Consider the following 26,448-nt stretch of genomic DNA (forward strand, 5'->3'; position numbering starts at 1 on the left):
TGAATAACAGGCTAAGACTTCATCATGCAAAAAAGGCAAATGTAAATTCACAGTTTTGCTTTGAGTCACAGCCTCTGCAACTTACAACATCTAATGTAAAAATGTATATAAAACAGAGATTCTAATTTATCAGTTCGAGTTTACTCGGTAATTGCCAATTCTTAATCACAGCCTAACAGTGTAATCTAGTCAACAGTGTTTGAGTTTTACAAAGGAGAATACCATTTGAGTATTATTATTCTTTTATGTATATGCTGTTTTTTTAGTGTAAGAAGGTAAGCAAACTCTTCCTAAAGGAAAAGTGAGGGATTTTCTGAAACATATATTAACATTTTCTGTGTTTCTCATTAATTATACAGATTTGGGTTTGGGTTTTAACATGGCATGCTGTCTCAGATAAATATAAAAATCTCCACATCATTTATCTTATGTTGTTGTTGCATTATTTTGCTAAAAATTAGTAATTTTTAGCCTTTGATTCTCACGAGCTCACTATCTCATCAAAAAAAATCCATTGTGCCAAATTAATTTTCATGTAACTTATTAAAGTGAGTGCCTCATCAACCTGAAAAACTGTCAGTACATATGGTTATTCTTTATTTTACTGGGGGATAAATTCAAACCATCTTCTATATTTAGAAATTCTGAAAGAGGCAGCAAGCCGTATTTATTTTACTTTCATCAGTTTATGAATTTGCAAATAGGTAAGAAACATGTGAGTATTTGAAAAAGTTCTTAACTGTGCTATATATATCATGAAAAGCCAGGATAAAATGTGTAAAACATTAACGGAGTTTTTAGGATTATCTGTTAATGAGGCCTCGTTAAGGAGTCTTCTTTTCTAAGATGTTTACATTTGTAAGTCATTATTTTTTAATTAAACGAAATCAGGCACATCTGTGTCCAGTATGTGAACAAAAAAATCCCTATTTGTTACCTCAGCCATTTTACTGCTGATACTAAGTGAAAAATGTACACAGCACAATTTCTTCCCCCTGAAACAAAATACCAATTAAAAAATCTGGAAAGTGTTACTGATGAGCTGGAGTCTGGCTTCTATACTTAGATTTGAAATAAAGCATGCTTTGCCCTTTCACAATGTTTTAATTTTGAAAACTGTCAGAGAGTGTTTAACAGGAACAAAAATCACTGTGTGAATGCTTAATTCTTTATCAAATTCAACCCACCTGCACCTATATTATTAGCATTTTTCTGTCACCATTTTGTTGGTTCATTACACTTTGAAAGAGAATTGTAGAATCTTCAACTTAGGGGAGTAGACTGCACTGTAGGTCAGGTTTAGTTGAGAAAGGTTTTTCAGAACAGAAAAATAAGTGCAGAAATATACATGAATTTTACCATATAACATAGAGCAAGAATATAACCCACATTAATAGGTTGAAATCTCCAGTCATTTTTGTCTTTTGTACTTTCAATTTTTCTTTTTCTGGTTCTGTTTCCACTTAAGGTGCATGTAGAAGACATCAGGAAAAATAGTTGAAAGATTTATGAAATTTTTAATGGTTAATTGTATTATGCTATTTTATATTCAATTATATTATTTTTAATCATATTAAAATAGCTTGAAAGATTATGCAAAGAGTTTTGTTGATTGTTTTTCTCTACAATTCATTGATTTTTCACTGACTGAAATATTAGGTGATACTTGGCAACATTTATAAATAGTTCTTTTCAATCAGCTTCTTTTTTCTAAAAAAAGAATTTCTTCCACATGTTATTCTTAATTTGGCTTTCATGGAATCATAGGATTACTTGAGTTTTTAAAATATCTTCATTCTAAAGAATGAATTCTCTCTTGTTTTTCCATGCTAAGAAAGAAGTTTTTAATTTATTTTTTCAGTTTTCTAACTTTTATTTTAATCCCAGTTAGTTAACATACAGTGTTTTATCAGTTTCAGGTATACAATTTAGTGATTCAGCACTTCCATACAACACACAGTGCTCATCATAACAAGTGCCCTCCTTAACCCCCATCACCTGTTTCATCATTCCCCTCACCCCCTTCCCTCTGGTAACCTTCAGTGTGTTCTCTATAGTTAAGACTCTGTTTCTTGATTTCTCTCTCTTATTTTTACCCTTTGCTTGTTTGTCTTTATTTTCATTCTACAGAATGAAAAGCCAGAAATTATGTACTTTTGGTTATTTATTTTTTTCTTTTTCAGTACATAATTTTAAAAAACTGACATAAATATTTTGTTACATTTATTTGCAAAATTTACATATGACGGGTGCTGAATTCTGCATCTCCTGATTCCTTAACGATTGTTTATTGGACCAAAATCATAAAGCCAGACAAAATTGTTCTAGAGCATTTCTATTGCTTAGTGTGTACATAGTCATATTTTAAAGAATACTTGATCATCTCATAATGAAGTCTACATACATCTTGAAATAGATTCGAAAGCAAAAGTTGTAAGGTCAGACTGCCTGGGTTCAAGTGCAGACACTAAAAATTACTAGCTCTGGGAACATGGGTAAAATTCCTCACCTTTATAACCCTCAGTTTTCTTACATAGAATATGGGGGAAAATAATAGTGTCAAACTCATAGTTCATTGTGAGGAGCAATTGTGATCTATGCAAAATGACCAACAAGATACCTAACAATTTGTGAACAGCCAATAAAGGTTGAGTATTTTTATATTTAAAATACTTCAATGCTTTCCTTAAATTATTATTAAATTCATTCCATCTTTACCAAGTGATTTAAAAGACATCATTTATGAGGTTTCACTAATTCAGTAGTACTAAATATTTGTTACCTCCTACTGCCATTACTGCATGCATTATTTTACCTAACAGAAGCAAAACATAGAGATGCTTTTCCATTCATAAGGTGGATACACTGGAACTTTTTTTTTTTTAACTTCTGGGTAGCTTAGGAGCTTCTCAATACATTTTGGAAATTTAATTGGATGCATAGCCATACTGTCATTGAAAATATCAAATTAACCATCAATACAAATGAGAATTTTGTAAGAAAAATTCCATTGTAGAATATTTATTTAGTACAACAGCAGTCTTTGTTAAAGGTCAGAGTAAAATGAATTGCCTTTTTTCCCAAGTTAAACATATGAAAATTTAGAGCTATAATTTCAATTTTCATTCACATTTCTTTTCTTGATGGTTTCATTATATGCATTCTCATGTTAAATGCATAAGTGTATTCAATTAGCAAGTACATTTTCAGCATTATTTTTGTCACAGTGATTCTGGATGTTCCACATTTGAGTATATAAATTAAGTAATAAAACATTTTTAAAATTTTAAATTCAAGCAATCATTTCATTTTGCAAGGTATATTTTACAAATTTTCTTCTATCATATTTCAGAAAAGAATGAATTATAAATTCTGAACAATTTTATGCCATCTTTAAAAGCTTTTTTTTTTTTAAAGATTTTATTTACTCATAAGAGACAGTGAGGGGTTGGGGGTAGAGACACAGGCAGAGGGAGAAGCAGGCTTGGTGCAGGGAGCCTGATGTGGGACTGGATCCTGGGTCTCCAAGATGGGGCCCTGGGCTGACGGCGGCACTAAACTGCTGAGCCACCAGGGCTGCCCTAAAAGAAATTTTAAACGTTAGAGAAATTAAGTAGAGCATAGGGATATGAAGGATTCACAAAATGACTACACTTTGTTATCTGGAAGTTAAACATTCTTTGAAAATAATTACATTTCTAGAACTATTTTTGCTGGGGAGAAAGTTGTATATTTTGGCATATTTCTTTCAAATTTAGAGGAAAGTCCCTTTCAAGGGGCTTGTGTACTTCAACTCTCTCATTGCCGGCCCAGGTCAGTAATGACTTCAGTCTTATTGTCTGCCTCCACTCTATTTAATACTTCAATTTCTAATTAATCTTGAATGAGTGAGAGTTAAGCAAAATTGAAGGCAATCAACTTTAATTGAGACAGATGGGTAATTTTATTTTGATAAAAATTATAATTCCTAATGTAGATATATCCTTTATAACATTTCAAACATGTGCTATGCTGCCTCAAAAATACATATGTAAAATTGTTAGAAATCTAAAGGAAACTAACATAAAACAATTGCTGAAAATTTTTGCATATGTTGATCACCTGACAATGTTCAACACATCAAATATATAAGAACGTGGAGAAAATTTGAATGTTATACTTAAGGTTTAATTCATGAATTAATAATGTTGATCTTCTGTTCATCTCTCTTTCTGTGTAAGACCAAACTTTCTGGTAATAGCAATGGCAAAGAGAATAATTTTGACAATATTTTATCTGTTTTTTATTTGGTTTGCTCAACTCCAGGCCAACTTATGTGGATCATCAGAATAGTGAACTTTTGTCATTTTGAATTTATAGTTTCTTCTCAGTAATGATTTCAATAAATATAGTAGATAAGAATATGTAGGTACATTTCTACCTGTAAAGATTTTGCCAAGTTATAAAAGCTTTCTCTCTCTCTCTCTTCTCTCTCTCTTGATATACAGATATATAGGTATGTCATCCATGGTGGCCTAGCACGTGGAATTCGCAAAGCTGCCAAAGCCTAAGACAAGTACCAAGCCCATCTGTGTGTACTTGCATCCAACTGTGATGAGCTTGTGTATGTCAAGTTGGTGGAGGCCCTTTGTGCTAAACACCAAATCCATGTAATCAAGGTTTATGACAAGTATCAAGGGGAATGGGTAGGCCTCTGTAAAATTGACAGAGAGGGAAAACCCTGTAAAGTGGTTGGTTGCACAGTGTGGTGGTTAAGGACAATGGCAAAGAGTCTCAGGCAAAGGATGTCATTGAGGAGTACTTCAAATGCAAAAAATGAACAAATAAAAAGCTTGGTTTTTGTTCCTCAAAAAAATGTAACATGTATACAATGTTACATACGTTCATATGTTATACATAAACATGTTATATATAATATATAAAATATATATTTATAATATATGACATATATAAAACATCTCGATTCATTTCTAACATCCTATATCTCATTTCTTAAAACAAGAATAAAAGAATAATTCTTCTGTCAAACAATCTGTCTTAATCCAAAAGCCTATATCCTACTGAAAGTCAAAGTATGGCATTGGAAGGACTTCCTTGCAGAGACAGGAATGCTTGCTATCACCATAACAAGTTAGCAGCGAACTACAGGTTACATAACTTGCAGTCACGCATTTTATTCTTCAGCACATCATATAATCTGTTCTGACATAAGTCAAAAGAGCCATTATTTTTTTGTTTTTTTATTTAAATTCAGTTAGCCAACATATAGTACATACTTATGTTCAGATGTAATGTTCAATAATTTATCAGTTGTGTATAACACCCAGTACTCAAGGTACAATATAATGCAGAAAACGCACAAATCCAGGTGTCCAGAATGCTAAATTTTCTTAGAGTGTACTTGTGATGTCAGCACTCTGTTCGAGAAAGAAAATATTACCAGTTCCTCAGAAGTCTCCCTGGTTTTCCCGTCTAGGCACTACTCAGCCCAAAGTTTATACACTGTCTTGACTTTTAACTCCATATATTGTTTTGCTAAAAGCAGCTATTGATTAACTACATTTACTTATTAGATAAGGAGACTTAGGGTTTGTCGTAGAGCCATTGCTTCATCAATTAAAGGCAGTAAATTCTGCAAGCAAGAACTAGGTTATAAAAGTTGGAAGCAATACTAAATAAGCTAAATATTCTTGTCATAGAACTGAAAGTACAGTTACTATTCTTCACAGGCCTCTCTTCTGAAAATAGGACCTCAGACCTGGGAATCTGGCCTCTGTGCCTCGCTGGAAATTTTATCGTCAACCTATTTTGACATTGGCCGTTGGGAGTCTGAAATAAGGAACTCGGATGCTTAGTTCCAGATAGAGAAGATAGTCTTAAGGGGAACTGTGGGATCTGAATCTCAGCAGCAATTGTTGAAATCCTTTTTTGTCTGGCTTTAGCCTTTGTAAATACAATATTCACCTTCACTTTCTCCCAAGGAACATGAATAGGCCTGTATTGGAATTGGTAAATGAGCCATGGAGAATGAGGATGGAATCAAATTGAGTGAAATAATTTCAGCTGCTGGGAACTCTTAATAGGCATGTAAACAAGAAGGGGTTTGTTGTGTGTGAACGCTCTCACGGAGGTGCATGAACCCTTATCTCTTCATGCTGGCTGCATTTGGAGCGGTTCGTGTTTAATTTGAAACAGTCTCCTGATGGTTCAGTTCAATTTGAAACTGTGCTCAGCCCATTATTTTATTATTTTTAGCTTAGAACAAAAGAAAACATTTGGAAATAACAGTCATTTCAAGTGGTGGGTTGCATGGGACACTTCATATCATTTTTCAAAGTATGTCTGCAGTATTTGGATGTGTAGCTAAAGGTTAGGGGAATTGAATGTAATGCATTTTATTTGCTTGTCAGAAGTAAAAAAAAAAAAAAAAAGTAGAGAAATCATGCCTAAAAATAATGCATGTAGCTGTTTTGTTAACAGGTCTGTATCTTCCCTTTCTTTTCGCCATCCCTGATCCCGTATAATGGCATTGTCAGTATATCCTTGCTTTGTGTTTTTTTGAAAAAAAAAAAAAACCTTTGATCTTCGCCTCAAAGTCTCCCTTCCTAGCATTATTTTTCATTCCTCGCTATCATTTTCTAGACTTTTCAGTGCTTGTACCAAAGGACTATTTCCCATTTTGAGAAACTGTGATGCTTAGGGTGCGACTGTTTTATATATGGTTAACAGAAAAGATTTTAATTAGACCAACTATTGTAAGAGTAACAGCTTTAGAATAAATAAAAGACACGAAAGTCTGTGTGTCTATGATTAAAATGTTTGCAAATACATATTAACAAGTTTGTATCAGTCAACATATGTATTGAAACAAATTTTCTGAAAAAAAAATTCCTTTTTTTCTACAATTAACTAAACATACAAGGAATTGTAAGAGAGTACTAATTTTAATACCCTGTCAACTAGAAGTTATATATTCCTTCAGAATAAACCAATATGCTATATTTAGTGATCTTTAAACATAATGGAATTTACCCCCAGTTTTTCGGTGTTCTAAACTCAGACTTAACTGTTGCAGACATTTGACAGAATTAAGTTTAATGATCTCTTCAGTTTTCATTATCTCCACTCTGCCTGGGACTTTGCTAAATTTTTACTAAGAAAAAAATAGGGAAAGAAAAACCTAATCAAATAGCTTTAGTGAAACATAAGCAAGAAATGCTATATGTCAATAAATTAATATAAACCGATAATAATGTAACTGAAGTGATCCTATACTGGATTATTAATTTTGATTTTGAACATCATCCAATCAGGATTCATAACCAACAAGAGGATTGGAGGAGAAGTAGCCTGGGAGCCACCAGGGATTCTAATTTTGAATGAAAGCATGGCTTTGGGTCTGTTTTTTTTGTGTGTTAATTTTGTTCTTCAATAGATGTCAAACAGTCACAATGAATCATTGTCACAACACTTCAGGAAGAAATATAAAAGACAACTTTTTATCTACAGCTTCTAGGTGGGAAAAAAAAATGCCTCGGTGAAATTTAGTAATATATTTCTGGCCAGAAAAAGGAGCAAAACCAACATCTTTAAGCTTCCCATGTTCTGTTTTCCTTTAAAAAAAAACATTCTTCCCTCTGCCACCCCCAGACTAATTATGATAGAAACATGAATCACAAAGCCTATACTGTTCATATAATTAATTGGTGATCTAGTGAAGATGTTAAAATGGGACAGTCTTTCCAAAAAAAGAAAATGAAAAATCTATTAGTACAAATAACATTAGGAACTGGTGGAGACTTTTCCCTCTTAGCTCCTATTTTAGGAGAGGAATGGGCCAACTAACAGTCCTAAGGCCAAATCTGGTCTGATGCCTGTTTTTGTAAATAAAGTTTTGTTGGAACACAGCCACCCATATTCATTTATGTATTTACTAAGGCTGTTTTCATGCTTCCACTGTAGCAGAGTTAAGGAGTTGCAATAAAGACCATATGGCCTACAAAGCTTAAAATATTTATTATACTATCTGGTGCATTAGAGAAAAAGTTTCCAGACTTCTGTTTTAGAAAATAAATCTCACATCACATCTCTGATTACGTGAATCATGCTTAATCACTGTGACTGATTAATTCTATTTTTACGTCTTTATTCAGTACTTAAATCCATGTAAACCGTTAATAATAATAGGAATAATATCTATCTAGATTTATTCATCACCTAATGTGCGGGATAATGTACTAAAATGGGCATTGTTTTAAGCCGTTAAGTTTGGGGTAATTTGCTCCCCAGCAATACAAAGCTAATTGAGTCAGCATTCCTATTTTGTTGATAAAGCACCTGAGGCACCAAGAGACTAATGTTCCCACTGTCACAAGCTAGCAAGCAATAGATTCTGTGCTCTACTTTCGACTAGATCAGCCTTACTCCAAACTGTTGGAAGCTTTTTGGTGTCTCTTGGAAAAATCTCTTCCAAGTTTATTTCCTGCCCCATATCATGGATCTATATTTCTAAGAGGCTATTCTTAGTCTCACCCGCTGGACAGGTTTATTAAATCAAGTAAAATGGAAAGGGAAATGTTGGAATGTATTTCAACTTCTTTTCATCTGCAGGATGGATCAAAATATCGTTAAATTTTATGCTAGGAGAAACAACCATTGTTTTTTAAAATACTGCATGTGGTCTGCCTTATTATAGGATCATTTCATTGGAGCAGGTGGTTGGGCAACTCATCATTTTAAAGTGAGATATATTACCGCTTCTTGGCCTTTTGGCTAAGATCAAGTGGAGTATCTGTTCTTATCAGTTTAATAAAGTGAGACATGTTATGCACAAAGCAAGCCTATCTTATCACTTAAGACCTAAGAAAGCAGAGAAATGTAAACCTGTGTTATTATAAATTTTCAGATATAGGGACAAAATAGAAGAATTGGAAATCCAAAATACGACCATATAATAATCAGAAACAGTTTACAATGATGCTAATTTTTTTTCTCTATGGAGTCTATTAATATTAACAATAAAATAAAGGTAAAATGCATTATAAAGTACAATCAATTCCTGGGGATGCAAATTTTCATTGCATTAGGAACAATGTAAATATTTATATTTACTTTAAAGGTAATGGAGCCATTCAAGAATTAATGGAGGAAAAGTTATATATTTAAGATGTGACGTCATGTCTGTCTAATTAGACTGCTCTGTTATTCACCAGAGAAGTGTGTAAAGGAAGTTGGAGATTTTATCCTGGCAACATCTGGTTACTGTAGGCTAATCAAAAGTTGATAGAACATTCTGGAGTCCTCTTCCTCAGTACCCTACACCTGCGTTTACAGAGAACCACAAGACTATTCTTTCTATGGTATATCAGAAGCACCACTTGGATGCTGTTCATCTATTTTGTGAAAGGAACTTTACTCAAAATTTCCTAAGCCTGGAAATTTGTAAACCAACTAATCATAGTGCATGTTCAATATTTAAGGTTAATTCAAAATCTACAGTAAATCATAAGAGTTTATAATTAGAGCCAAATGGTGACAATACATCAAAAACCTAAAATAAAACTTCCCATCAACACTAGTTCTTTAAAGAATTATTATGTTTCCTCTGTGTGTGTCTGTCTGTGTGTGTGTATATATATATATATATATATATACACATACATATATATGACTGTGTGATTGGCTTTGGAGCTTTTATTCAACAACATTTTACTGAAATGAGCACAAGAGTGCAGATTAAAAAGAAAGACTCAGCCCAGATGTTTTGGGTTGTTTTTTTGATCTAATTAATAAGAAATTATATTTTTATTATAATAAAATTCAGACCCAGATTATGGGAAAGTATAAGGTATTAGAAACTTAATGAATTTGGAAAGAACAACATTACAAAATATTTCATAAATTTTAACTATTTTTTTAGGATACAATTAACACCTTCATTTTGACAGCTTTGAAAAACTAGTATTCAATATTTAGAGAAAATAATCATGAATGTCATAAAACAATATTTTTATGTATTGTGTAAGAGGTTCTTTATATAAAATAAATAGTATAGAGATGTTTTAAAGATAATTTACTACCAGCCACCTGGGTGGCTCAGTTGATTAAGTGCCAGTCTTGATTTCAGCTCAGGTCATGACCTCCAGGGTTGTGAGATCAAGCCCGCATTGCTCCACATTGTGTGTGGAGCCTGCTTAAGATTCCCTCTTCTCTCTGTGCCTCTCCTTTTGCCCCTCTGCATACCCTCCCATGCCTGCTTGCCATAGGCTCTCCCTCTCTCTAACAAAAAAGATAATTTTACTCCCTATTAATCATAATTATTGAATCAGTAGCTACAAAAACTATTATGGAGTCAAGATTAGAGACTATAAGCCTATATGGAGAAACTTTAAGAGTTATTTATACCAAGCCTATATGGAGAAACTTTAAGAGTTATTTATACCAAGACTTTGTTTTTTCTAAGGAATTTTATTTTAGTTACTAGAAGTAAATAAAGATTATGTGAATAAGCTGAAAATGATTAATCATTGTTTCTGAAGTCAGGAAGTCCTAAATCAAAATATGTGATCTCTCTACAAGATACTGGATGTCCAGTTTATCTTTCCAGAATATTACTGAACACTATCCTAAACTGAATCAAAGTGCATACAGCAGAACTTCACCTGACTGAAATTATAAGCTTCCCTTAATTTGTTTTTAGTTATTATTTTTATTGTGCATTTTGCAAAAACTTGGAAGTATCACTGTAGTGTTCATCTAATGTTCTTTATTTCACTAGAGAGATAAAAAGTGAGAAGAATATGGGATTAGAAAATAAACATGTCCATATTCAATCCTGTTTTCACTTCATACATGAGTGAATTGCATAATCTCTACTTGGTTACTCGTATTCAAAATGGTATTAATTGGGGGTACTGGGCTGGCTCAGTCCACAGAGCACACAACTCTTGATCTCAGGGTTGTGAGTTTGAGCCCCAGATTACTGAAAGAAATAACACCTTTTACAAAACAGGATTAATTGCACCTAGTCTTCAGCACTGTTGGAAGGATTAGGGATGGTGTCAGGACAGGGTGGAGTGCACAGAACTAAAAGCACTTCCACATATGTATGCTATGATTTGCATTCTTGCTGACATCATCACTCTTAATGATGAACTTCATCATTTTCTCACAGACTGAGAGATGTTTTCTAGGTTGTAGCCTTTCTGTTTTTCTTAGATAAAAGTAAAAGTCCACTTTAGCTGTAATTTCTTTAGTCACAAAATATCACGAGCTGGGTATAGATTGGAACATCAGTAATCATATGTTGAATTTGCTCAAAATGCTGCTACCTATTATTCTGATCATTTGGGTATTTAGAACTTGTAGACATTATTAAAATTATTAAATCCTCCATGGGGGTCACTGGGTGGCTCACTCAGTTGAGCCTCCAACTCTCGGTTTTGGCTCAGCTCATGATCTCAGTCAGGGTCATGGGATCAGCTCTGAGGCAGGCTGTGTGCTTAGTGGGGAGTCTGCTTGGGTTCTCTCTCTCCCCCTCTCTAAAATAAATAAGTAGATTTTTAAAAAGTATTGTTAAATCCTCCATGAAAACATTAGGTGGCCTTGTAATTAAACATAACTTTTGGAGTGTTTTAAGACTAGGGGATATTAAAACATTGAAATTTAAATTACTTCTTTTATATTTGACTCTGTCTTGCTTTAAAACAAACAAAAAAAAAAAAACAAAGAAATGTAAGGTGTAGGATAAGAGGAACAGAGAGTAACACAATAATCTGGAAGAAAATTAATGCCATAAAATAATAAATGAAATAGAATGTCAAATTTAACTAGACATACAACAGTGAGAAGTCAAAACCCTGCCCTCATGGAGCTAATACTCTGATACATGTAATAAATCTTGCTTGGAATTCCTAAATTTATTTTTAAATGGAGGAATCACATTAGGGATTTAGAATTGATGACCATGAACTTTGCTATTTTCTCAGTGGAACAATTTCATTACCCAAGACACCTGATATAATGCCTTATAAAAATGGGGGGGGAGTGGAATTCTCATATAAGACAACCATCTCTTTAAGCAGCAAAGAAAAACTTAAGATATTTAAAAGCAAACAGCAAACTATAACAAGATCTCTTTTATTATGGTGATTAAATTTTCAAGGTTCCCTACCAGGAACGTGGCATTTTTATTCAGATTTTAGTCTCCTTTAAAACTCCTTTGTTTCATTGAAACTTCTAAATCTCTCCTTAATATCTCAGCGCAGGCACACACACACACACACACACACACCCTTACATAATACATCCATATAAATATACATAAATATTATATATTCTTGTTATATTTATATATTTTCAAAGATTTTATTTATTTATTCATGAGAAACAGAGAGAGAGAGAGGCAGAGACACAGACAGAGGGAGAAACAGGCTCCATTCAGGGAGCCTGATGCGGGACCTAATCCCGGGTCCCCAGGATCACGACCTGAGCCAAAGGCAGACATACAACTGCTGAGCCACCCAGACATCCCTATTCATATGTTATATTTTAAATTACTTGTATATTCTTAGAAACTTTCAGATATACTCTACTTATTATTGGATTCATATAATTAGTGAAGAGGCTAAATAACACTAGATCTCCCATCAGCCTTTAGGCTTTCTCTACAATCCCCCTCAGCCCAGCCTGTTACACTGCTATTTATCATACTTTTTTAATATTTGTTTTTCTAATTCTTCAATCTTTTTGGTATGTTCCATAATTAAACAATGCAAATTCGTTTAGCTAAAAAGAAATAAACGAATCCTTATTTTGAGTTATAAACTTTCATTTTACTGAGCTAAATTCATCCAGTCACTAGAGGAGAGCTCTCAGAATATCCAAAAATCGGTTTTAAGTTACTCAGCTATTTTTCTTCAATTAAGGCAGCTCTCTGAAAGGATGTGCTAATACAATTTAAAATTTATTGAGCAAGTTAATTGTATGAGGATTAAGAAGAGGAAATGTTAGAATCTCGGGTCTGTTTTTCTGAAGACTTGATCCTGTTTCCAGTAATTCGAATCTATTTTTACATCTTTTCTTACTGTCATAAGTTATATATGTCCATTACAATAATAAAAGAATACCAAAAAAAAAGCTTAAAGCTGCACATTCCTAAATAAAAATAAAACTCATCCTACAACTAAGATCTAGAGATAAGTACTTTTGACCTTGTTATATACAGATTTCTAGTGTTTTGAATTATTATAAAACATATCTTTTTAAAATTGTATTATATTTTTAAAAATATATTATTTTAAAATGTACAATGAGGGGCACCCAGGTGGCTCAGCCAGCTAAGCATCTGCCTTTAGCTCAGGTCAGGATCCCAGGGTTCAGGCTTCCTGCTCAGCGGGGAGTCGGCTTCTCTTTCCTCTGCCCCTCTGCCCCCTGCTTGTGCTTCTCTATTGCTCTTTCTCTCTCAAGTAAATAAATGAAATCTTAAAAAAAAATTAAAATGTACAATGAATGTAATTTCCTTTAATGTAGTTGGTGATGGTTGCATGGTGTTCCACTATATGGATGTTTAGTAATGAATCCGCCTTCATTTTGGAGCATTTGGGTTGTTTACAAGTTTTTGGCACTATAAACAATCCTGGAGAGAACATGACTGTAGCTGTGTCTTTCTACAAACCCTAATTATTTACTTAGGGTAAATTCTAAGAAATGTAATTACTGAATCAAAGTTATATATATTTTTGAGGTCCCTATATGAATTGCTTGGGATTTCATATCAATTTAGAGTTCTGCTTAATATTTAATGTGCTGTTAGCATGAACCCTTACTAAGACTGACTAGCTTTTAATTTTTATAATTTTGTTTCAATATTTTTAAGCTGAAAATGACACATTATAACTCATTTTTTATTATATTCCTTTGATTTTTAGTCAGTTTAAACTTTCCCCCTACTTATTTCAGTAATTTTAACTTATTTTATGTAAAGTTCCTTTCATCTCCTTTGCTATTTTCCTTCTGTGGCATTAATAGTATTTTTCTTAATTTGCAAAATCTCTTTGAAGTGTAAGGAAGTAAGTATATTATCTGTCATGACTTTTATATGTTTTTTCTTAAATTATGTTTATAATATACTTAAATATATAAGTAAAGTATATCACTTTTAGTGTATAGTTTTTGCATTTCATATTACCAACTTTCTCAAAAGAAACCAATACAACAGAAATAATCCTAGTGTCTGGCAGATAGTAAAGACTATTTAAGCATTAGTTATTGCAATAATTCTCATTGTGATAATGGAAGAAATATATATATGCATATATACATGTGTTTATATGTATATATATTTATACATATATTTACTTGTATTTACAAACATATGTAAAATGCACTCGAGGTCACATAGCTGAAAATGTGTACGTACGTACAAACTCAAGCTGATAAACTCTTAATTACTTGAAAACTTAAGTCTTATTTAAGACTCTCTTCAAGGAGTCCTAGTTCCCTTTAGTGGGAACTAAAATCTAGATCTCAGCTCAAGAGGCACATATTGCTAATGTTGTGTCATTGCTTCTAGGCTCCTCCAGGATTTTCCAGCTCTTCTTCTTTTTTTTTTTTTTTTAAGATTTTATTTATTTATTTATTCATGAGGGACACAGAGAGAGGGGTGGGTGGGGCAGAGACACAGGCAGAGGGAGAAGTGGGCTCCATGCAGAGAGCCCGATGTGGGACTCAATCCCGGGTCTCCAGGATCAGGCTCTGGGCTGAAGGCGGCGCTAAACCACTGAGCCACCCAGGCTGCCCCCAGCTCTTCCTAAAGAACTAGGACACACACATTCTCTTCCACAGAGTTCTTCCTCACTTTCCACTGGATGTCTGTATCTTCTTTCTTCCACACTGAGTCTTCTGGTTCCTGAGGATATCAGTATGTTTACATATGTGCTCTATTCTATATCACACATAAGGAAGATTTAGATTTAACTACATTCATACCCCAACAATAAACCAACTAAAATATAGCTGATCCTTGAACACCACAGTTTGAAGTGTGTGAATCTACCCATACATGGGATTTTGTTAAATATAAAGAACTGTGAGTCCTATTTTCTCTTCCTTATGATTTTCCTAATAACATTTTCTTTCCTCTAGCTTTCTTTACTGTAAGAGTACAGTATACAATACATGTAACCTATGAACTACATGTTGATTGACTGTTGATGTTATTGGTAAGGCTTCCAGTCAACAGGCCATTAGTAGTTAAGTGCTTGGGGGAGTCGATAGTTATATGATTTCTGACTGTGCAGGGGGTTGGTGCCCCAAACCCCTCATGTTGTTCAAGGGTCATCTGTAATTCCTTTGTGGTGATTTTTCTCCTTAGGATGTCTACCACTTAAAAAAAAAAAAAAAAAAGAATGTCTACCACTAACTGTTCTGCCAGAGGACTGTGTCCAAAAGTTACTCGACTTTATTTTATTTCTAATGTATGTTATTAATTTGAAATGAAGTTTGGTTTGTTTTTGTAGATGGAATGGGAGTGACTATTTTATCCTTTATAAGTTTATTCCTGAATATGTGGAATACTAATATGGTTCAAAAGTCACCATAGAGAAAGTTAAACTCCATGAATTCTCACTCCCAGCCCTATTAATGTTATTAAACATTACTTCCCACTCTCTCTGAGTAATGATTTTTTATTATCATAATTCAGTTTTCCTAGTCTTCTTTCCACAAAAATAGCAAGTGCATACATTGCCTTCTGATTTTTTTTTCTTTCTTACAAACACTGGAGTATGAGGCATTTGCACTTTATTTTTTTAAGCTAGTATGTCTCAGAAACCATTCCATAGTGGTTTATAGAGATTCCACACACGTTTATTTATGCTTCCATAGAAATAGATTATGTTAGGTTGTTTTCAGTATTTTGTTACACAAATAATAATTCAGTGAATAATTTTGTTTATGTGTTATTTTATATCTGTTGTAGTATCTTCAGTTAAACCCTAGAAGTGGGATTGAGCCAGTTGGCCCTCTCACTAGTAATGTATGAGGAGGTTTCTCTCTCCAGTTTTGCCAGCAGAGTGTAGCAATAGACTTTTGAATTTTTATTCACTTTTTAGGTGAAAAATAGTGTCTTATGGTAGTTTTAACTAGCATTTCTCTTTTTTTTAAATTTTTTAAAAAGATTTTATTTATTCATGAGAGACACAGAGAGAGAGAGAGAGGCAGAGACACATGTAGGCAGAGGGAGAAACAGGCTCCATGCAGGGAGCCCAATGCAGGACTCGATCCCGGGTCTCCAGGATCACACCCTGGGTGGAATGTGGCACTAAACTGCTGAGCCACCTGGGCTGCCCCTAGCATTTCTCTTAATAAGAGTGAAAATGAGCGTATTTTAACATGTTTAAAGATGTTTTACATAACATTTTTTTCCATAAGCTGATCATTAAGTTGTCCTTTTTTATTGAAGTATAATTGACATACAATATCATATTCATTTCAGGTGTACATCATAGTGATTTGATATTTTGTACATTCCAAAGGATTCCCCTTAGTGTAGCTACCCCATCACCAAAGTTATTACAATATAATTACTACATTCCTTATGCTGCACATTATGAACCCATGACCCATGTATTTTATAGCTGGAAGTTTGTACCTCTTCACCTATTTTACCTGCCCCCCTGACTAACAGTTTGTTTCCTGTATCTATGAGTCTGTTTCTATTTCATTTTGGTTTGGTTTGGTTTTTGATTCTACATATAAGTGCAATCATAGAGAATTTGTCCTTCTCTGACTTATTTCACTTAGCAGAGTGCCCTCTAAATCCATCTATATCTCTTCATACTGTTACAAATGACAAGATTTCATTCTTTTTAAAGAAGTAATATCATATCTTCTTTACCCATTCATCTATCAGTAGATACTTAAGCGATGCTTTCAAACCTTGGCTATTGTACACAATTCTGCAATAAACTTAGAGGTACATGTATCTCTTTGAATTGGTGTTTCCTTTCTTTGGATAAATATCTATAAGTGGAATTGCTGGATTATATGTTCATTCTATTTTTAATTTTTTGAAGACCCTCCATACTGTTTTTCCAAGTGGCTGCACCAATAAATATTCCCACCAACAATGTATGACAGTTCCCTTTTCTTAACATCCTCACCAACATTTGTTATTTCTTGTTTTTGATAATAGTCATTCTTACAGGTGTGAGACTGTGGCTTTGATTTGCATGTCCTTGATGACTAGTGATGTTGAGCATCTTTTCATGTGTCTGATGGCCATCTGTAGGTCTTTGGAAAAATGTCTATTTAAGTCTTCTGCCAATTTTTTAATTGGGATTTTAAATGTGAATTTGTGTAAGTTTTTGTATATTTTAAATATTAAACTATATCAGATGCATAATTTGCAAATATCCTCTCCATTCAGTAGGTTGTTTTTTTGTTTTGTTTTGTTGATGATTTCCTTCTCTATGCAAAAGCTACTTAGTTTGATATCATCTCTTTGGTTTATTTTAGCCTTTTTTTGCCCTTGCCTGAGGAGACTAGATGAAAAAAAAATATTGTTAAGACTGATGTCAAAGAGTTTACTGCCTATGTGTTCTTCTAGGAGTTTTATGGCTTTAGGTCTTGCACTCAATTCTTTAATACATTTGAATTTATTTCTGTATATGGTGTAAGGTAGTGGCCTAGTTTCATTCTTTTGTATGTAGCTCTCCAGTTTTTCCAGCACCATTTATTGAAGAGACTGTCTCTTCCCATTGTATATTTTTATCTCCTTTGTCATACAGTAATTGACCATATACACTTGGGTTTATTTTGGAGCTCTATTCTCTATGAGTCTATTTTTATACTTATATCACACTGTTTGGTAACTCTAGCTTTGTAGTATAGTATAGTTTGAAATAAGGAAGATAATAGCTCCAGCTTCATTCTTTCTCAAGATTGCTGTAGCTATTTAGGTTTGCTTGTTTGTTTTTTGTGGTTCCATACAAATTTTATGATTCTTTGTTATAGTTTTATGGAAAATGCCATTGGTATTTTGATGGAAGGTGGATTTAATCTGTAGATTACCCTGGGTAGTATGAACATTTTAATGATACTAATTCTCCCAATCTAAGAGCATGCTATATCTTTACAGTTTTCATGTTGTCTTCAATTTCTTTCATTAATATCTCATAGTTTTTAGTGTATGAATCTTTCACCTCTTTTGTTTTAGTCCTAGCTATTCTATTCTTTCGATGTAACAGTAAATGGGATTGTTTCCTTAATTTCTCTTTCTGGTAGCTCTTTATTAGTATTCAAAAATGCAACCAATTTCTGTATGTTAATCTTGTATCCTGCAACTTTATTGAGTTTATTTATTAGTTTTAATAGAGTTTGGTGGAGATTTTATGATTTTATGTATTATCATGTCATCTGCAAATAGTGACAGTTTTATTCCTTTTTTTTCTGGTTTGGTTGCCTTTTATTTCTTTTTCTTTTTGAATTGCTGTGGCTAGGAATTCCAATACTATGTTGAATAAAAGTGGCAAGGATGTATATCTTTCTCTTGTTCTAATCTTAGAGGAAAAGCTTTCAGTTTTTTACCATTGAGTAGGATGCAAGCTGTGGGTGTCATGTATAGCCTTTATTATGTTGAGATACACTCCTTCTGTATCTACTTTTTTGAGAGTTTTTATCATAAATGGTTCAATTTTGTCAAATGCTCTTTCTGAATCTATTGAGATAATTGCATTTTTTTTCAAGATTTTATTTATTTATTCATGAGAGACACACACAGAGGCAGAGACCTTGGCAGAGGAAGAAACAGGCTCCCTGTGGGAAATCCCAGGACTCTGGGATCATTTCCTGAACCAAAGGCAGATGCTCAACCACTGAGCTACCCAGGTGTCCCTAACTGTATTATTTTTATACTTTGTTTTGTTAACGTGGTATATCATATTGATTAATTTATGGATTTTGAACCATCCTTGCATCCCTGGAATAAATCTCATGTGATTTTGATGTGTCTTACTGTATTGTGGAATTTGATTTGCTAATATTTTATTGAGGATTTTTGCATCTGTGTTCATCAGGGATATTGGCCTGTTTTTTGGTTATTGTTATTTTTTTGTTTTCTTGTTATTTTTGTTTAGGTTTTTTTTTTTATGTCTTTGTTTGGTTTTGGTATTAAGGTAATGTTGGCCTTATAAAATGAGTTAGGAAGTATCCCTTCCTCCTCAATATTTTGGAATAATTTGAAAAGGATAGGTATCAATGCTTCTTTAAATGTTTTATAAAATTTACCTGTGGAAAGCTGTCCGGTTCTGGACTGTTGCCTTTTGGGAGTTTTTTAATTACCAATTTGATGCCATTACTCATAATCAGTCTATTCAGATTTTCTATTTCTTTTTGATTCAATCAGAGAAGGTCTTATTTTTCTAGCAATTTATCTATTTCTTCTGCGTTTTCCAATTTGTTGGCATAGTAGTAGTCATATCTTTTGATCCTTTGTATTTCTGTGGTGTCAGTTGTAGCTACTCCTTTTTCACTTCTGTTGTTATATATTGGTTTTTTTTCTTCATGAATCTAACTAGTTTTCTTGAACATTATTTTGCCCTTTTAATAAATTGAGGATTTGGTCTTTTTATTTTCCAGTATTTAAAGAGTCCTTTATATATTAGACCTTTAGCTGTAATATATGTCACAAATACTTTTTCCATGTTTTCAGTTTTCTTCTGATTTTGTTCATGGTATTTTTCCGTATGATAGCTTTTCTTTTTAATGTAGTTGAACTTACCAAATTTTCTTGTATTGCATCTGGATTTTGAGTCATAATTAGAAAGATTTTACCAAAAATACGTTTATAAAAAATGTGTTTTCTTCTAATAATTATATTAACAATGCTCCTTTAAAAGTAGAGCAAGCACTATTAATAATACAGTTGGCATTTCAAATGTAACACAAGACTGCCCCAGGAAAACAGGGACATATAGTTACTTGTTTATAGGTATTATCTCATTTAAACTATAGAGCTAACATCTATATCATTTACCTTATTTTCTTTTTTTTTCATTTACCTTATTTTCTTACTTAATTTTAGGTTAAAGCTGTAGCTGTTTTGCTTTCTCAATCTAAAATTGTTTATCATTTCCTTTAAGTGGCAGTGCTACTCTATTAAGCAAAAGTTTGCTGTATTTTTAGATATTATCATATTTCAGGACAGATATACATTAAGCATATTCTGCTCCTTAAATCTTCACTGACTGAAGAAGAGGTTGCAGCATGCATTTATTCTGCCTAAGAGTTGACCTCCAGATTGTTATTTTTCCTTAATAACTAACAATTATATTCTGTAAAAAGAAATAATTAGTCGTTTTAAATTTTTCTAAATGGCAAAAATTCTATATCATTCTTGAAATTCTTCTATAATTGTCATTGGTTTAAAAAAAGTAAATGCAACCATCCATGTTAAAACCAAATTAATTTCAGTGGGGAAAAGGAAATTTACTTTAGAACTATAAGTTTAATTTGTACTAATGTTTTTACCTATGTTATTTCAATTAATTCTTCAGAGAGCTTAATATAGTCTACATTACCATCCTCATTTAAGAAGGACAGAAACAGAGGCGCAAAAGTTAACTAACCTATCTAAAGGCAAAAAGAAATAAAGTGAGCATATAAACTATAAACTCAAGAATGCCTCACTCCAAAGACCTTACTTTTCTACAATACTTTGTGGCTTCAAATGAGAAACAAATTGCTAAGTTTTCTAGGAATTTCTCAGAGTGCAGTATTTTTACTTGACTATCATATGTTAACAATGTAGCTAGCTATGAGCTCCCGTGACGCCCAAATTATCACTCTGCTTCACGAACAATTTAAAGATGAACCCTATATTCCAGTGAAATGAAGCACAACAAATCACAGAAAATAAATTCCTATGCAGTCATGCTGATAATCCTCCCAGATCAGCTCTCAAGTGGGTGTTGGCTATCCCTGTGTGCAGGGATATATGCCTCCTTCATTTAGACTTTCCTCCCATTTTGTTGTCATCTTTACAAGAGATGTGTGTTCTTGGGACATGGAGTTTCTTTAAAGGTTTCTTTCAGTAGACCGTTGAGGGATGGATTCGCTTCTTCTCAGGGTCTGAGAAATTAAAGGACCTGCATAGCCTCAGGCCCTCATTTTGAAAGCACTATCCATTCCTTATAAAATGACAAAAAAAGCAGCAAAGCCAACCTTTTATTTTCCTACCTTGGACTTCGATCTATTTAGTAATGCCATGACATTTCTATCAGGTTTCCTCCATAAGGGCCTTTCAGAACACAAATAAAAGAATGAATACAGGAGCTGAGCTTTCTCCCATTCAACTTTCAGCTCTGTTAGCTTTCAATACCAGAAATGTATTTAAAACTGGATAAGGTTTGTTAACTCTTATATACCACTGTCACTCATCCAGATAGAAAAGAATAAAACTATATATGTGATAAGATTTGCAATTCAAATCAAACCATTTCACTTTGAAAATATAGAGTGTTGTGGTTTGGGGAAGACAGGAAAAGCAAGAATAAAGTTTCAAATTTACCTTTGGTAATAATATTGTAGTTGATGTTCATGAAACTAGATATATACATTTGTATATTCTTTACCAAATATTATAATAAAAGTTTTCCAACCAGGTTATATTTTGTTGTTTTTTCCAGGTTATATTTTATGTTTGCCTCTAACTATGCTTTAGCATTGAGCTTTTAGAAAAAAATAAGTATATCTCTGAACAAATATATATTTTTAAAACTATGAAAGCCAAATAAAGCTACTTTAGAGTTTTTCAAGATATTTGTGTATTTTAAGTCAGATGTTAAAGACCTCATCCATATTTCATACAACTTGGGAAATTCTTGTAAAGAAGCAGACAAAGAGAACTGGATGGGAATAATTACAATCTTTTAATATACAAAACAAAACAAAGAACAAACTCTTTTCATAACAGTTCAGCCAAATTCCACTGCCTGTCACTCAGATTGCATTATTTTAATAATTCTGTAAGAAGCTTACTCCAATAACTTCAACTTACTTTTAACTTGAAAAATAAACTCAACACATTTTATATAACATTGTCATCAAAATACATTGGATTAATTTAAAGTGAACTTAAGAATTTTCTGAAATGAGAACATCATAATGTTTCCAAGTGCTATGCTTTGAGTAGTGATTGTGAAATATATAACAGGTCTTTAGGAAAAAATGTGGAAGCAAAGGAAATAATACGAATTCAGCATACGTCTACTGCATAAATGTAGTTAGGGTAGTTTCAGTAGTGGAAAGTAAGTTCCATCATCCACCCTCATTCATTTATAGTTTAATCAGATAGAAGGAATAGAGAAAAGCTTTGACACTGTTATGCTAAACCTCCTGAATCTAAGAACAACCTACTTGCCACATATGGGTAGTCCATAAGCAGTCAGCTTCATGCTTCATGACTTTTCCCAGCCCAAGTTGATTTGCCTAGCAGCAGAACACCTAAACCAAGCAGATCCAATCAGATTCTTTCTCCCAAAGGTTTGGCATTTTGATGTGCAGAGTAATGTCTGGGTTCTGACTTGTGGCTAAAACAGGCCTTTGATTCTTCTATGAAAACATATGGGGAATGTTACAGCCAAGATCTCTAAAAAGATTCTTATTACCACCCTTTCTAAAGCTTAGTAGATGGGCTCATCCTTGGATTCTGTGAGTTATTCAATATCCTTTTAATAATTTTCCTAATTATATTACCTCAAGTTAGTTTCTATTAACTATGAGTGAAAGAATCAGCAAGAAGTCTCCCAGTTTAACCTGTTCCTGGTATACCTCTTTATTTTTAATACAATAACTTTATAGAATATGCATACCTCTAAATATAATGTTTTGGGTTATGTTTATAGAAAAAATACATCTTCATTTCCAAATGATATAAATTTTTTAAAAGATTTATTTACTTATTTTAAAGAGAGTATGTGAGCAGGGCAGAGACAGAGAGACAGGGAGACAATATCAAGCAGACTCCCCACTGAGTGTGGAGCCCGATGCGGGCCTAATCTTAGGATCCTGAGATCATGACCTGAGCTAAAATCAAGAGTCTGATGCCCAACTGACTGAGCCACCCAGGCATCCCTGTATTTTAAACAAAATTACGTGTAAGAAAAAATTCTAGAGTTACCTTCTAAATTCAACTGATAGACTATTAGAATTAGAAATGGACTTCTTTGAAAGTCCATGCTTTGAAAAGCATGTCCAATGTCAAAAATGGTAATGTGCATCTCAGACGTAGCTGATATTGAGAGAGGTCATTACTCTGTATGAAGCCATCTTAATTGATATTCCAGAAAAAATGTTTTAAGCACTTAACATTTTTTAAAAAGATTTATTTATTCAGAGAGAGAGAGAGAGAGGCAGGGACACAGGCAGAGGGAGAAGCGGGCTCTATGCAGGAAGCCCAACGTGGGACTCCATCCCAGGTCTCCAGGATCACACCCCAGGCTGTAGGCGGCACTAAACCGCTGTGCCACCGGGGCTGCCCAGCACTTAACATTTTAATGCAAAGCTACCTGATAGTGTTTTAGTTTTCTGGAAACTGGTTGAAAGTTTTGCTCTATATATGAATTGTACATTTTTTTGGTAAAAAAAAAAAAATAAGTGGAGAATAGGTTCCATCCCCCACTCCCACCCTACCTCCCCCCCACCCCCAGTCAGGAATTGTTTAGTAAACATGAATAGGAAGTTCCTTTCTCTAAATTTCCATGCAGATACTGCAGTCTATTGGATGAGATGACACAAATGCAAAGTTGAAAGTGTAAACTTTCACAAGAAGGGTAAAAGAATAAAGCTATGACAATTTAGAGGAAACAGAGGAAATGAGACCTAACATCATGTAAGAGATGCTTGTAAGCAAATCAAAAAAGGTTCAAGAGTTGAGACTAAGATTTTGAAGCTATTTGCATAGACATAATAGATAAAGGATTGCCAAATAAAAAGACTTTGTTAGAGAAAAGATAGTGTTCTTTGGTAATTTTTAAAAAAGATTTTACTTATTTATTTAAGAGAGTAAGAGTAGGCACAATTGAAGGGAGGAGCAGAGGGAGAGGGATGAGCAGACTCTGTGCTGAGCTCTGAGTCTGAGGTGGGTCTCAATCCCACAACCCTGAGATCATGACCTGACCCTAAGAAATCAAGAGTCATACACTTACCCAACTGAGCCACCGACATACCCCAAGACAGTGTTCTTTGAGAAGCATTTTTGATTATAATGAGAGAAGATCTTTGAAATCATGAACTAACACATGTATGATGTGCAGTTTTTTTTTTTTTTTTTAAAGATTGTATTTATTTATTCATGAGAGACACAGAGAGAAAGTGAGAGAGAGAGAGGCAGAGACATAGGCAGAGGAAGAAGCAGGCTCCATGCAGGGAGCCTGACATGGGACTCGATCCCGGGTCTCCAGGATCAGGCCCTGGGCTGAAGGAGGCGTTAAACTGCTGAGCCACCCGGGCTGCCCTATGCACTTTTCTTAGGAAACGACCAGACCTTTTATCAAATTCCCCTTCCACACTCAGCTGGAAATTAAACTACAATTTTTCAAGAAACTTTTATGATTTTTTTTTCAATTGTGCTTTCTATAAGAAACATGAAAAAGAAAGTTTAAGGCTATATAAGGAAGGAATTTGACAATATTTTCCAGAGATGTTTGAGTCTAGACCACTTTCTTAGTAAAACGGGTCAATGGAATGCTTAAATAAGCAAAAAGATCGCCATCATTGAGTTAAAACATAGAATCAATTCATTTAGAAAGAGCATAGAGAAAAACATAAATCTCTAAACCACTTGAAGTAATTTCCATACCAGAATGACTAGACTGTAATCGGAGTGAAGAATTTTAACATATCTAAAGAAGGAATATACCAAATAAATCTAAAAGAGGAGGTTTATTTAGGAAGAAAACCCTGGAAAATGATTGCAGATAAAAATATTGGTATGCCCCATCTCTTCTTAAACCTGTCCAGGAAGAAGTTAGCCTGATCAGGCCCAGGAACCAAATCCGTTACTGATGATGGTCTATGCCCATAAATGAAGGACCAAGGCATTAGGTTGTTTAAATCTTAAAAAAAAAAAAAAAAAAAAAAAATCTGATGCCGTTTAGCATTTTAAATCATATACCAATCTTTCTTAGTCACATTTTGCAATCACCAAACAGCATTTTGATTTTGATTTATAGTGTTTTGAAATAATAGGAAATATAGACCCCTAGTTCCTGCTAATAGTTGGTATTTGACCCCAGTTCCTGAAACAGCTCCAAAACCATTGTGATTTCCTGAGTGATAGAGTGTCTGACACAGAGCTCCTAAATCCCTGGCAACTTCCTGGGTAATAGGAATATCTTTTGTTGTAAAGAGGTTACTCTTGGCAGGCTTCTGGATATGGGCTGATCATCAGAAAGACCAAGATTAGAAGCCTGGAACTTTTAGCCCTCACCACTTCCCACCCCCTTCCAACCAGAGGGCTAGGAAAATGAGTCAATCATGGGTCAGTCATGCCCACATGACCTAATGAACCCTACTTAAAATCCTAAATATATGGTGTTTGGAGAGATTCTGGGTTGGTGAATACATTCACATGCTGGGAGGGTGGTGCACCCCATCTCCAGGGGGATATAAACTCCTATACTTGGGACTCTTCCAGACCTTGCTCTATGTAGTTCTTTATCTGGCTGTTCATCTGTGCCCTTTATCATATCCTTTATTATATAATAAGCCAGTAAATATATGTGTTTCCCTGAATTCTCTGAGCCATTCTAGCAAATTATCAAACCCAAAGAGAGGCTCATGAGAACCATAATTTATAGCCAGTTGGTCAGAAGTGCAGGTGACAACCTGGGATTTGTGACTGGAGTGTGAAGAGGGAGCAGTCTTTATGGGACTAAGCCCTTAACTTGTGGAGTCTGATGCTAACTCCAGGTAGATGGTGTCATCTATACATAGTGTAGAACTGCACTGAATTTTAGGACACCAAGCTCGTACCAGAATTGGTCAGTGTAGGAAAAAACAAACAAACAAACATATCTGGTCACAGAAGTGTTCTGAAAGAATAGTAGAGGAGAAACACAAGAGTTTTTCCTAATAAGCCAATAAGGAGAAAAGTGGCTAACTAGAGGATACAAGGGTCAAATCTTTTAGTAGTTATATTTCTTCCTAAAATAAATATAAGAGTAACTTGATTATCTATTCACCATCTTCCACCATTTCAGAGAATTATAAAAATGTCAAATTCTAAAAGATAAAAAAAATCATGAGAGTCTCATCGAAAGACAATATGGTATGGAAAATAATATAGCCAAAAATATATCAATGAACAGAAATTGAACCACATGGCCCATATAGCTGACAGAAGTGAGGATGTAATATGGCACAAGGATGAGATCAAAACAGAGAACA

At 33.7% G+C, this 26,448-nt stretch overlaps 1 long non-coding RNA gene and 1 pseudogene across 2 annotated transcripts in view; both read left to right on the top strand.

Annotated features, from left to right (window-relative positions):
- The window catches only part of LOC112933635 (uncharacterized), a 386,127-nt gene that overhangs the window by 224,336 nt on the left and 135,343 nt on the right, over positions 1-26,448 (top strand). The window lies entirely within an intron of this gene.
- Positions 8,753-8,854, top strand: LOC112933651 (U2 spliceosomal RNA; annotated as a pseudogene).

Source organism: Vulpes vulpes, chromosome 4 (genome assembly GCF_048418805.1).
Source record: "Vulpes vulpes isolate BD-2025 chromosome 4, VulVul3, whole genome shotgun sequence".
Taxonomy (NCBI): Eukaryota; Metazoa; Chordata; class Mammalia; order Carnivora; family Canidae; genus Vulpes; species Vulpes vulpes.